This window comes from Mobula birostris, chromosome 7 (assembly GCF_030028105.1).
Source record: "Mobula birostris isolate sMobBir1 chromosome 7, sMobBir1.hap1, whole genome shotgun sequence".
Taxonomy (NCBI): domain Eukaryota; kingdom Metazoa; phylum Chordata; class Chondrichthyes; order Myliobatiformes; family Myliobatidae; genus Mobula; species Mobula birostris.
In genome coordinates this window covers 175,747,012-175,760,211 of record NC_092376.1, presented here as the reverse complement: position 1 = coordinate 175,760,211, position 13,200 = coordinate 175,747,012, and the positions used below count along the sequence as shown (strand labels likewise).

The 13,200-nt window shown below is 46.8% G+C and overlaps 1 long non-coding RNA gene across 4 annotated transcripts in view; it reads right to left on the bottom strand.

Annotated features, from left to right (window-relative positions):
• LOC140200594 (uncharacterized) overlaps positions 1 to 13,200 on the bottom strand; it is a 26,294-nt gene extending 13,094 nt beyond the window's left edge. For 2 of the 4 annotated variants that reach the window (XR_011886671.1, XR_011886672.1), the window contains exons 1-7: positions 12,976 to 13,193; positions 12,838 to 12,877; positions 8,735 to 8,851; positions 6,810 to 6,959; positions 4,497 to 4,646; positions 3,295 to 3,343; positions 1,333 to 1,506 (exon numbers count right to left, since the gene is read on the bottom strand). This is a non-coding gene — a long non-coding RNA (uncharacterized lncRNA). Of the gene's footprint in view, positions 1 to 1,332; positions 1,507 to 3,294; positions 3,344 to 4,496; positions 4,647 to 6,809; positions 6,960 to 8,734; positions 8,852 to 12,837; positions 12,878 to 12,975 lie in introns of all 4 variants that reach the window. The other 2 variants (XR_011886670.1, XR_011886669.1) reach the window with 2 other exon arrangements.

The window sequence follows — 13,200 nt, the reverse complement described above, 5'->3', positions numbered from 1 at the left end:
CCTGTACTCATGTGTGAAACCACCCCCCCCATCTTTTTATTCTTCAGTGTCTTGAATAATCTGTATAATTTATGTATATTATTTTAGAGATACAGTGCAGAACAGGCCCTTTGAGCCCAATGAGCTGCATGGCCTAGCACACCACCAACTTAACTCCTAGCCTAAACATGGGACAATTTACCATGACCAATTAACCTACTAACCAGTACATCTGAACTGTGGGAGGAACCTGGAACACTCAGAGGAAACCTACAGACAGCACCAGAAATGAGCACTGAACTCCAACGCCCTGAGCTGTAATAGTGTCATGCTAACCACTACGTGACCGTGACGCCCCGTTATATCTGTGCTGCCACTATCTACAAGCCTGCAATGATGCTGCCAGCAAGCTTTCCACTGTCCCTGTGCCTCACCGTACTTGTGCACACAATAAACTGTAAATTCACACAAAGTTCAGGGGAAACTCAGGTCAGGCACCATCGATGGAAATGAATAAAGGGACATTTCGAGCCGGGAGGGACCTTTCTTCAGGACTGGAAAGTACGGGGGAAGAAGCCAGAATGAGAAGTTGGAGGGAGAGGGAGGAGTACAAGCTGAGAGGTAACAGGGAGGGCGAGGGTAGAGGGGATGAAGTTGGCCGGGGGGGGGGGGGGGGTAAGAGGGTGATAGGCAGAAAAGTTAAAGGGCCGAAGAAGGAATCTCAGAGTAGACCAGACCATGGAAGAAGGGGAAGGAGGGGTACCAGAAGATGATGGCCAGGTGAGTAGAAAGGGTGAGAGGTGGAACCAAACTGGGCAATAGAAAGAGAGAAGATGGTGGTAACTACAGGCAATTTCTCTGCACCCCCTCCACATCATCACTTTCTCCAGTCTCATTCCTCGTACGCAAGTAATTTTTCTATTGTCCTCAGTGTTGGCACACCAGGCCACAGAACAGGTAACTGTAATGTACGAGATCCAGCGTCCCTGTCAGCCGGGGTTACTGGACTGACAAGGATAGTAAGAAAACGAGTTCCTCTCTGCAGGGGGAAACGACACCCACAGCACTGAGCAGCTGGGATAAAGCTGATCCTGCAGTCTGAACACTTCACGTAATCCTCACCAGCATCTTTACATCTACTGGCAACGTTAAACACTCACACTCAGTTCTAACCATCTGGTTGTGCACTGGGGTCTGGAGAACTGAGCACAGCATAGTGCTCACCAATTCCCCTCCTGTCCCCGCGATGGCCAACCCAGTGTGTACCTCCAGCTGCCGACACCCCATGTTGCTGTCTGATGTTTTTACCCCACTGCGCCTGCCGAGAGACTGTGTCATCGGTTACTCACTTACCGGACAGGTCCGTTACGTGGGCAGAGGTGTCACTGAAGGAAGCAATGATGTGGCAAACTCCGAATACATTCTCCCCATCAGCCAACCGAAGTCCCAAACCGATCATCTGTTCTCCTTTCTTCTGTCATTTTTGGGGAGTCATTCAGAAAGAAAGCAGCACAGCAATCATTAAAACTGTAAGAGCATAGAGAAAATTTACAAGGATGTTGCAGGGACTTGAGTACCTGAGTTACAGAGTAAAGCTGAATAGGTTAGGACTTGATTCTCGAGAACTTACAATATTGAGGGGAGATGTGAGAAGTGTACAAAATTATGAGGGGTAGATGCAAGCAGGCTTTTTCCACTGGGGTTGGTTGAGACTACAACTTGAGTTCATCGGTTAAGGGTGAAAGGTGAAATGTTTATGGGGAACATGACAGGGCACTTCTTCACTCAGAGGGCTGTGAGAGTGTGGAATGAGCTGCTAGTGGAAGTGGATGTGAAAACGATTTCAACAATGAAGTTTGGGGAAGTACATGGATGGGACGGGGAGAGAGACTCTGGGTGCAGGTCAATGGGACTGGGCAAAATAACAGTTCACAACAGACTAACTGGGCCAAAGGTGCTGTTTCTGAGCTGTACAGATGTATGACTCAATGCGACAGGAACTACAGAAATGGACACAGAGGCAGAAGATGATCCCATGACACCTGATGATATCTCTAAGCTGATTAAATACCGAAGGTCTGGCCACTAGAGAAAACACAATTTGTACATGGTAAGGTACTACAGCAACATGGAAACTGAATATGGCTTAGCAAGGGAATCAGGTGAGTTTCACCACACAGTCACAGATTAATTACACACACAATATAGGCTACCTCATTCTTGCCAATCACAAAGCCCACTTATGCCAGTCCCATTGGCCTATATCCTTCCAAATCTTTCCTAACCACATACCTGCCCAAATAACTTAAATCTTGTTAGATCTTCGCCAACCACCTCCTCTGACAGCTCACTCCACATAAGGATCTGCTCTATCGAGTGCCCCTCAGCTTTTTGTAAATTTTTCCCCTCTCACCCTAAACCCTTCTGCCAGATTTTGATTCCCTTTCTCATGGAAAAAGACAGTGCATCCATCTATATCCCTCATGATTGTACACAGCTCTATTAGGCCACTGATGTTTCCAAAACTTTGGAAGTCCCAAAGTGACACCCTCTCCCTATAACTCAGGCCCTCAAGTCCTGGCAAAATTATTGAAAATCTTCTTTGCTCTCTTTCCAGCATAAAGACTGCAATACAGCAACCAAGGGGCTATTTACATCCAGACTTAGGTAACACCAAATAACAGCGCACTCCCCCCACCCCCGACACTGTCACTGATAGCACAGGAAATGAACAGATAAGAGGACTTTCAGCTCTTTGAGCCTCATCTCTATGCAATTACAAAAGGTTTCTGTCAGGAAAGAGTTCAACCTGATTCCTCCTGGTATGTGCCAGGATGTGCAAGGCAAAATGGAAGTTTGTAAAACAAAATGGTGCCTAGCTTGTAATGTGGTGGCAGTGTGGAGACGCGCACGAAGACTAACCCGAGACTGGATACCAAAGAAGAATGCTTTCCTCTTTACAGAGTCACCCAGACCAAGCAGAGCTAGGGGCAAGGAGCCACAAAGAAATAGAAAGTGTTGGCGTGAAAGTTATGTTAGATTTTTGAAGGGTATAAAAAGGGACAATTTCTTTGTGCAAGGTGGAATTTTCTCTTTGGCTGGGTCGCAACCACTGCTAGGAGCTCAGGATAGATACAAGGACGTTAGGAGGGAGAGTGGAAGAGCTATCAGATATTCGCAGTTCCCTCTAGCAGAATATTGTGAAGCATGACTTAATGAACGGTTGAGATGTAGTGTTATGTCTCTTTCACTACTTCACTAAATCACTTTCTTTACTTCATTGTTTAAACAAGTCTAATGAAATAATCTTATTACCTTTAACATGTGTACAGTCCAGTTCCTCTTTTGTTGACACCTCTTGTGGCTGAATCAAAAAAAAGCAAATATGTCAGAATATTTGTTACAGTTTCTTCTGCAAACACATCCATATCCCCCACCCAAATTACTAAATGCGTTGTGACAAAACTCTCTCTTCATTTAAAATACTCAGCAACATCACCTCCAGAACAGAGATGGAGAACTGCACCAGATCAACAACTACTACTTAAAGAGATCACTGGGTTTAATTGTAAGTGACGCCCCTAATATCACAAGATTGAGCTCTCCCCGCTTGTAGACACCCCTCAGGGAACCCTCCTCTTTGCAACCAGCCTGTTGACCCATGCTGAACGGTCTAAAGCAGAAGATCAGAAACCTTGCCTCAGTGACAGATTAATTCAGCGGATCTCTGAATGGAGGTGGAGGGCAGCTCACTCTGCGGCTGACCGTCTGAAGTCAGCCCCCAGTCAAGTCATGAAGCTAGAACACAGCACAGTACACAATCTTGTGTCAAACTTAACCTACTCTAGATCAACCTAACAACCTAACCTTTCCCTCCCACATAGCCTCCATTTTTCTATCATCCATGTGCCTACCTGAGAGTCTCTTAAATGTCCCTGAAGTACCTGCCTCTAACACCACAGGGCATCCACTTACCCACCACTCTGTGTGAAAAACCTAACATTCCACCTATACTGTCCTCCAATCACCTGAATCAGACGCCCTCTGGTATTGGCCACTGTCACTCTAGGAAAGAGATGCTGTCTGTCCACTCTATGCCTCTTACAACCCTATAAACTTCTATCGAGGAATGTCCGAGATCCAGCGTCCCTGTCAGCCGGGGTTACTGGACTGACAAGGATAGTAAGAAAACGAGTTCCTCTCTGCAGGGGGAAACGACACCCACAGCACTGAGCAGCTGGGATAAAGCTGATCCTGCAGTCTGAACACTCCACGTAATCCTCACCGGCATCCACCTTTACATCTACTGGCAACATTAAACACTCACACTTGGTTCACAATCTGGTCGTACAGTGGGTTCCGGGGAACTGAGCACAGCAGAGTGCTCACCAATTCCCCTCCTATCCCCACGATGTCCAACCCAGTCTGTACCTCCAGCTGCCAACACCCCCATGTTGCACTGCCTGGTGTTTTTACCCCACTATGGCTGCCAAGACTGTGTGACATCGGTTACTCACTTGCCGGACAGGTCCGTTACGTGGACAAAGGTGTCGTTGAAGGAAGCAGAGAGGCAGCAAACTCCGAATACAATTTCCCCCTCGGCCACCTATGGTCCCAAACTGATCACCTCCTCTTTCTTCTTCTCCTTCCCTTTCTAGAGGGCCATTCTGAAAGAGGGTAGCACAGTAGCAATGTAACAGGGGCTGTGGAAGAGAACACTGACACAGAATGTGTATCCTTCACACCCGAGGGTAGCGCATAAACACTCTACAAACAATTCAATACTCAACATCAGGTCAACACAATAGAGAGAACACAACCAGCAATTCGTACACATAAAGGTCTCATGAACAGTAATGTGGGAACCATGCAATCAGAGCCCATAGTCACAGAGATGAATGCCACAGAGAAACAGGCCGCTGAGCCCAATGCATTCATACTAGCCAAGATTCGCACATACTATCCCATTGTTCCAAATCCCTTTTAACATTTCCTATCTATGCACCAGTCCAAGTCCCCAAGTAGCTTTTAAATATTAGCACTGCACCTGCCTCAACTCCCCCTGGCAGCTTACTGCACGTAAGCACCACCCTCTGTATCAAAATATTCAAAACTAATTTGTTAAGTATGCCCACAGAAAGAATCTCAGGGTCATATGTGGTGATGTGCACGTACACTGATAATAAATTTAACTTTGAACTGTTTGCCCTCGGGTCTTTTTTAAACTTTTTCTCTCACCTCTAGGTCAGCCTCCAGTCTATGCTACAGATTTATTAAAGATTAGCTTTATTTACGTCGAAACATAAAGCGAAATGGGTGGTTTTTGCACCAACAGCCGACAGTCTGACAATGTGCCGGGAGTAGCCCGCAGCGTCGGTATGTTTCCTGTGCCAACACAGCAGGGCCACAGCTTACTAATGTGTTCTTGGAATGTGGGAAGAAAGCGGAGCACTTTACATGGAATCAGTCCCAGCCTGCTCACACCTCCACATAACTCAGACCCTCAGCTTCTGACAGCATTAACATAGATCTTCTTTGCTCACTTTCCAGCTTAATAACGACTGCAAGTCAGCCACCACAGGGCAGCTGACATCCAAAGGGAGATAAAGCCAAATAAATGACACTGAGTGATAAACCCCACCACCTCCCCGACATATTCTCTAACTGATACCAGTAATGGGATATGCAGCATGTCAAGGCTCATCACAATACAAACCCGGTGGTCTCCAACACAAACATCATTTCTGTGTTCACTCCCCGACATTCTTGCAAGCTTTTTTCCTTCTCTATATTCAGCAACTTGGCCATCACATTGCAGACAGAGAACTCCCCACCTCTAAATGAAGAGAATTCACAGCTCATTCCTAAAAGACCTTTCATGCATCTCAAGATTGAATTCTGGCTGTAGACAAGCCTTTGCCAAGCGAAAACTCTCTGTATCCAGCCTGCAGCCTGAGTCTACGGATTGCAAACCTCGTCTCAGAGACAGATTAATTCAGAACCCTGAAGTAGGTGGAGGGGCAGCTCACTCTGCGGCTGACCGTCTGAAGTCAGTGCACCGGCCCCCAGTCAGAAGGTCATGAAGCTAGAACACAGAACACTACAGCACAGTACAGATCCTTCGGCCCATGATATGGTGCCAAACTTCTAACCTACTCTAGATCAATCCAACCATTTCCTCCAACATAACCTCTAATTTTCTATCATCCATGTACCTATCTGACAGTCTCTTAAATGTCCCTAATGTATCTGCCTCTATCACCACCCTCAGCAGGGCAGTCCACTTACCCACCACTGTGTGTAAAAAAACCTAATATTCCACCTATACTTTCCTCCAATCACCTTAATTAAATGCCCTCTGGTATTGGCCACTATCACTCTAGGAAAGAGATGCTGTCTGTCCACTCTATGCCTCTTAGAACCTTTTTACACTTCTATCAAGGAATGTACGAGATCCAGCGTCCCTGTCAGCCGGGGTTACTGGACTGACAAGGATAGTAAGAAAACAAGTTCCTCTCTGCAGGGGGAAACGACACCCACAGCACTGAGCAGCTGGGATAAAGCTGATCCTGCAGTCTGAACACTCCACTTAATCCTCACCGGCATCCACCTTTACATCTACTGGTAACGTTAAACACTCAGACTCGGTTCACAATCTGGTCATGCGCTGGGTTCTGGGGAACTGAGCACAGCAGAGTGCTCACCAATTCCCCTCCTATCCCCACGATGTCCAACCCAGTCTGTACCTCCAGCTGCCGACACCCCATGTTGCACTGCCTGGTGTTTTTACCCCACATCTCCTGTGACAACGTGTGTCATTGGTTACTCACTTGCCAGACAGGTCCATTATGTGGACAAAGGTGTTGTTGAAGGAAGCAAAGATGTGGCAAACTCCAAATCCAATTTCCCCCTCGGCCACCTGTAGTCCCAAACTGATCACCTGCTCTTCCTTCTTCTCCTTTCCTTTTCAGAGAGCCATTCTGAAAGAAATCAGCGCAGTAGCAATGTAACAGGGGCGGTGGAAGAGAACACGGATACAGAACGTGTATCCTTCACACCCGAGGATAGCACATAATCACTTTGCAAACAATACTTAAGATCAGGTCAACACAAGAGAAAACACAACAAACAATCTGTACACAGCAAGATCCCACTAAGAGTAAAGTGGGAACAGAACATGTACAGTATCACTAGGGGAATCATCAGATACTTCTTGTAGTCACAGAGTAATGCCGTACAGAAACAGGCCATTCAGCCCAACACATTCACACTAACCAAGATGCACACCCATGTTACAACTGAGTACAAGAGTTTATGTTAAAAGTAGTATATGACGTCGGTGAGGTTGAATTTAGAATATTGTGTGCAATTCTAGTCACCTATGTGCAGGAAAGATAGCAATAAGATTGAAAGAACGCAGAGAAAACAGACAAGTATATTGCCAGTACTTGAGGACCTGAGTTATAGGAAAAGACTGAATGGATTAGCACTGTAATCTCTGAAGTGTATCAGACTGAGGGGAAATTTGATGTAAGTATACATGGATATGGATGCAGATTAATTGTTCAGCTGGAGTAGATGGCTTGAAAGGCCTGGTTCTATGCTGTAATGTTATACGACAGCCCAAAGATGTGCTGAGGGCAGCCCGGAGTTGTCAACATGTTTCAGATGCCAACATAGCTTACCAGCCTTAACCTGTACGTCCACTGGGGTGAGGGAGGAAACTGCACCTCTTACAAGGAATCAAGCCCCAGCCCGGCCAACCTCCCCTTATAACTCAGGCTCTCAAGTCCCGGCAACATTCTTTTCAATCGTGTGCCCTCTCCTTCCAGATTAATGACTACAATACAGCAGCCACAGGGCCGCTTACATCGCAAGCTAGATAAACCTCAATCAAGCATGTGAGTGGTAGCACCACAAATATTGTGTTACGATTCCCATACACATTGAAACCTATCGAATTCTGAGAGGATGTGGAATGGATGTTTCTACTGGTAGGGGAAACCTAAGACCAGAGGACACAGCCTCAGAATAGATTTTGAACAGACCTGAAGAGGAACTTCTTAGCCAGACAGTGGCGAATCTGTGGACCACATTGCCACAGGTAGCAGTGGAGACTATAAGGCAGAGATTGATGTATCTAGATTAGTCAGCACATGAAGGGACACTGGCAGAAGGCAGGAGATTGGGGCTGAGATGGAAAATGGATCAGCCATGATGAAATGGTAGAGCAGACTGAATAAGCCAAATGACCTAATTTTGCTCCTATCTTATGGTCTTACTGTCCAGCCAACAGATACATTAGCCAGCCACTGTCACCCTAGGAAAGAGGTACTGGTTGTCCACTCCATACCTCTAACAACCCTATACACTTCTATCAAGGAATGTACGAGATCCAGCGTCCCTGTCAGCCGGGGTTACTGGACTGACAAGGATAGTAAGAAAACGAGTTCCTCTCTGCAGGGGGAAACGACACCCACAGCACTGAGCAGCTGGGATAAAGCTGATCCTGCAGTCTGAACACTCCACGTAATCCTCACCGGCATCCACCTTTACATCTACTGGTAATGTTAAACACTCACACTCGGTTCACAATCTGGTCGTACACTGGGCTCCAGGGAACTGAGCACAGCAGAGTGCTCACCAATTCCCCTCCTATCCCCACGATGCCCAACCCAGTCTGTACCTCCAGCTGCCGACACCCCCATGTTTACCCCACTATGGATGCTGAGAGACTGTGACATCGGTTACTCACTTGCCAGACAGGTCCATTACATGGACAAAGGTGTCGTTGAAAACCCTCTCAGCCACCTGTGTTCCCAAACTCATCACCTGCTCTTTCTTCTCCTCCTTTCCTTTTCGGGGAGCCATTCTGAAAGAAAGCAGCACAGTAGCAATGTAACAGGGGTTGCAGATGAGACGTGTATCCTTCACAATCGAGGGTAGCACATAAATACTTTGTAAACAATTCAATACTCAACATCAGGTCAACACAACAGGCAATCTGTACACAGCACGATCCCATTGACAGTAGCGTGGGAGTAGAACATGTATCACTAAGGGTATCATTGGATACTTCTCATAATCACAGAGAGTAACGCCACACAGAAACAGGCCATTCATTCGAGATTGTACAATGTCAATCCAGTACACAAGTGTAAAGGAGAGTGACATCATTGCACATTGGATATGCTGAAGCACAAAAAACTCAGTAAGAACACAATACTAATAAAAAAAATATAAAAACATATGGCATAGTCTGTATCGATTGACTGTATGTCCATGAAGTGGCTCTAGGCTGTACATGAGGTGACCGATGGGAAATAATACATTAGTGGTAGAGTTAGTGGTTGGAGGTGTTGATCAGCCTTACTGCTTAGGGAAAGTAACTGTTTTTGAATCTGGTGGTCCTGGTCTAGATCCTACATAGCCCCCTCCCTGACGGGAGTGGGATAAACAGTCCATGAGCAGGGTGGGTGAGATCCTTCATGGTGTTCCTGAACCTTTTCCAGCACCTCTCAGTATACATGTCCTTGATAGTGTATAGGATGGTGCCAGTGATGCTCTGGACAGTTTTGACCTGTTGTAGAACCTTCCTGTCTGTCGCAGTGCAGTTTCTGTACCATGCAGTAACGCAGCATGTTCGGATGCTCTCTACTACACATCTGTAAAAAGACGCGAGCACGGATGTGCAAAGTCCAGCTCTCTTCAGCCCCTCAGAAAGTAGAGGTGACTTGACTGTGTAGAATGTGTTCTGGAACCATGAGAGGTTGTGCGCGACGAGCTCTCCCAGGAGTTTGAAACCCACTAAACAACATGCCCAACTGTGCTAGCCACAAGACACTTTGCAAGAATTAAATACTCAAGGTCAATTGTCTGCAGTCGAGTGACTGAACTCCACTGATTTACCAACCATGATGTAAACTAAGTGACTTTTCTTAGACCCCAAAACGGAGTTTTGGTTCTAGTTCAGCACACAGGGAAATATATTCTGTATCCAGCCTGTTGAGCGCTGTACTGAGCTGTCTACAGCAGAAGATCGCAAACCTTGCTCAGAGACGAGTGCTGTGTAGTCAGCCTTATGCAGACCAGTCAGCACATTGTTCGTCTCAGTTCTGTGTTTTTTCCATTGATTCTGTTGTTTTGTTGTATTTATTGTGAACGTCTGCAAGAAAACAAATCTCACAGTGACATCTATGTACTTTGCTAATTGTTGTTGGCACTGTGTTTTGCACCTTGGCCCTGATGGAACACTGTTTCATTTGGCTGTGTTCATGTATGACAAACTTGAACTTGCTAACAAATTTACTTTGAACAACGACAGCTCGTTCTACAGTTGACAGGCTGAATTTTCAGCGCACCAGCCAGCACTGAGCGGGCCCGCACATGAACAGCTAACAGGAATGTACGAGATCCAGTGTCCTTGTCAGCCGGGGTTACTGGACTAACAAGGATTGGAAGAAAACGAGTTTCTCTCTGCAGGTTGATCGACACCCAGAGCACTGAGCAGCCTGGGCAGAACCTATCCTGCATAAAATCTGAGATGCCCTCCTCCTTCAAAGGAAAAAGTTTTCTTTTCTCCGCCATCAATGCTGCCCTCACCCACATCTCCGCCATTTCACAGTTCAACTTTTTTAAAGAAAGGGGCTTCCCTTCCTCCACCATCAACTCTGCTCTCAAATGCATTTCTCCCATCTCACGTACATCTGCTCTCACCCCATCCTCCTGCCACCCCACTAGGAATAGGGTTCCCCTGGTCTTCACCTACCACCCCACCAGCCTCCGGGTCCAAGAGATAATTCTCCGTAACTTCTGCCACCTCCAAGGGGATCCCACCACTAAGCACATCTTTCCCTCCCCCCCCCCCTGCATTCCGCAGGGATCGCTCCCTACACAACTCTCTTTTCCATTTGTCCCCCCCCATCCCTCCCCACTGATCTCCCTCCTGGCACTTATCCGTGTAAGCGGAACAAGTACCACACATGCCCTTACACTTCCTCCCTCACCACCATTCAGGGCCCCAGACAATCCTTCCAGGTGAGGCGACACTTCACCTGTGAGTCGGCTGGGGTGATATACTGCGTCCGGTGCTCCAGATGCGGCCTTCTATACATTGGCGAGACCCGACACAGACTGGGAGACCGCTTTACTGAACATCTACGCTCTGTCCGCCAGAAAAAGCAGGATCTCCCAGTGGCCACACATTTTAATTCCACATCCCATTCCCATTCTGACATGTCTATCCATGGCCTCCTCTACTGTAAAGATGAAGCCACACTCAGGTTGGAGGAACACCACCATATATTCCGTCTAGGTAGCCTCCAACCTGATGGCATGAACATTGACTTCTCTAACTTAATGCCCCTCCTCCCCTTCTTACCCCATCTGTTACTTATTATTTTTCCCCTTTTTTCTCCCTCTGTCCCTCTCACTATAAGTCCTTGCCTGCTCTCCATCTTCCTCTGGGCTCCCCTCCCCTTTTCTTTCTCCCTAGGCCTCCCATCCCATGATCCTCTCCCTTCTCCAGCCTTGTATCCCTTTTGCCAATCACCTGTCCAGCTCTTGGCTCCATCCCTCCCCCTCCTGTCTTCTCCTGTCATTTTGGATCTCCCTCTCCCCCTCCCACTTTCAAATCTCTTACTAGGTCTTCTTTCAGTTAGTCCTAACGAAGGGTCTCAGCCCAAAACGTTGACTGTACCTCTTCTTATAGATGCTGCCTGGCCTGCTGCGTTCCACCAGCATTTTGTGTGTGTTGCTTGAAGTTCCAGCATCTGCAGATTTCCTTGTGTTTGTGAACTATCACCTTTCAGCTACGACTCAGTGATGCCCATGTTATACCAACCAATCTCTAATTGTGTCACGAGTACATCCACCTTATTCCGAATGCTATGCGCATTTAAATACAGCACCTTCAGTACAGTCCTGCATTCTTCACCCTTTTGAATTTTGCCTGTGGTACAATTTAACTCTGCTCTGTTTGCATTTGTACCTTGTCCTTCCTTACATCATCTACTTGGAAACCTGCTATCTCATCCTCAGCGCTTGTCATACTGCTTCCCATCCCCCTGCCATATTAGTTTAAACCAATCCCAACAGCTCTGGTAAACCTGCCCGCAAGAATATTGGTCCCCCTCAGATTCAAGTACAGGTCCCGCCTGCCCCGGAAGAGGTTCAAATGATCCAGAAATCAGAATCCCTTGCCCCTACTCCAATTCTTCATTCATGGGGTCTTGACAAGTTAAAAAAAAAACTTGTTTAAGTGGTGAATCTCGGGAATATCTTCCCTAGGAGAGGGTGGTAATTCAATCATTCAGTACTCAAGAGAGTTCGATCATTTTTTACACCGTAATCCAGGAAAGGGGTTAGCGAAAGGGCAGGACGGTTGGATATCAGCACACGTAACAATTTACTGCACCAGTATCCCAAAGACATACGGACATGCCCTTTTCTCATTACTGCCATCAGAGAGATGCAGCAGCCTGAAGTCACACTCAATTCAGGAAAAGCCTCTTTCCCTCCACCATCAGTTTTTTGAACCACTACTCAGTATTTTGCTGCTTTTGCAGTTTTTTTTATATATAGCCATATTGTACTGTACAGTGTTTTATGTATTGCAATGTACTGATGCTGAAAAACATATTTCACCACATAATTCAGTTCCACACGCTCCATCTCAATAGATAATATAAAATTAAAAAGTAAAGGAAATCTCTCACTTTTATGTGACTTCAAACAGACATTTAAATGGATGACGACCAAGATAACTTCAAGCAACCTTGTTTAATGAATGCACACGTGGTCATGGAAGAGGCAGCCGTTCGGCCCCTTGAATACATGCTGACTTTGACAATAGCTTACCTTCCTTGCCGACATCATCATGCTCCCACCTTCCAGGTCCCTGATGAAAGACAAAGTTCATTTTAGTGAACAATGTTCACATCGTTTGCTCGGTAGTGTTAACTACAACTGATTAATTAGCCCGAAACAATCAATTACCGAAAGGGCTCCTGTTAGCGGCGGCACCCGTTCCCGACGGATAATCGGGAATAAACTCCGCCAGATAGGGATCAGGCGAGGAGGATGGGTATCTGCCGGGTGCAGACAGGGGCCAATGGGGTCCCGGTCACCGCTCCCGCCGCCGATGGACGCGGATCCCGAGCAGCCGGTTCTTACCCGCAACTCCTGCCGCAGAGCAGCAGGCCGAGAGAGCGAGGCTAGAGG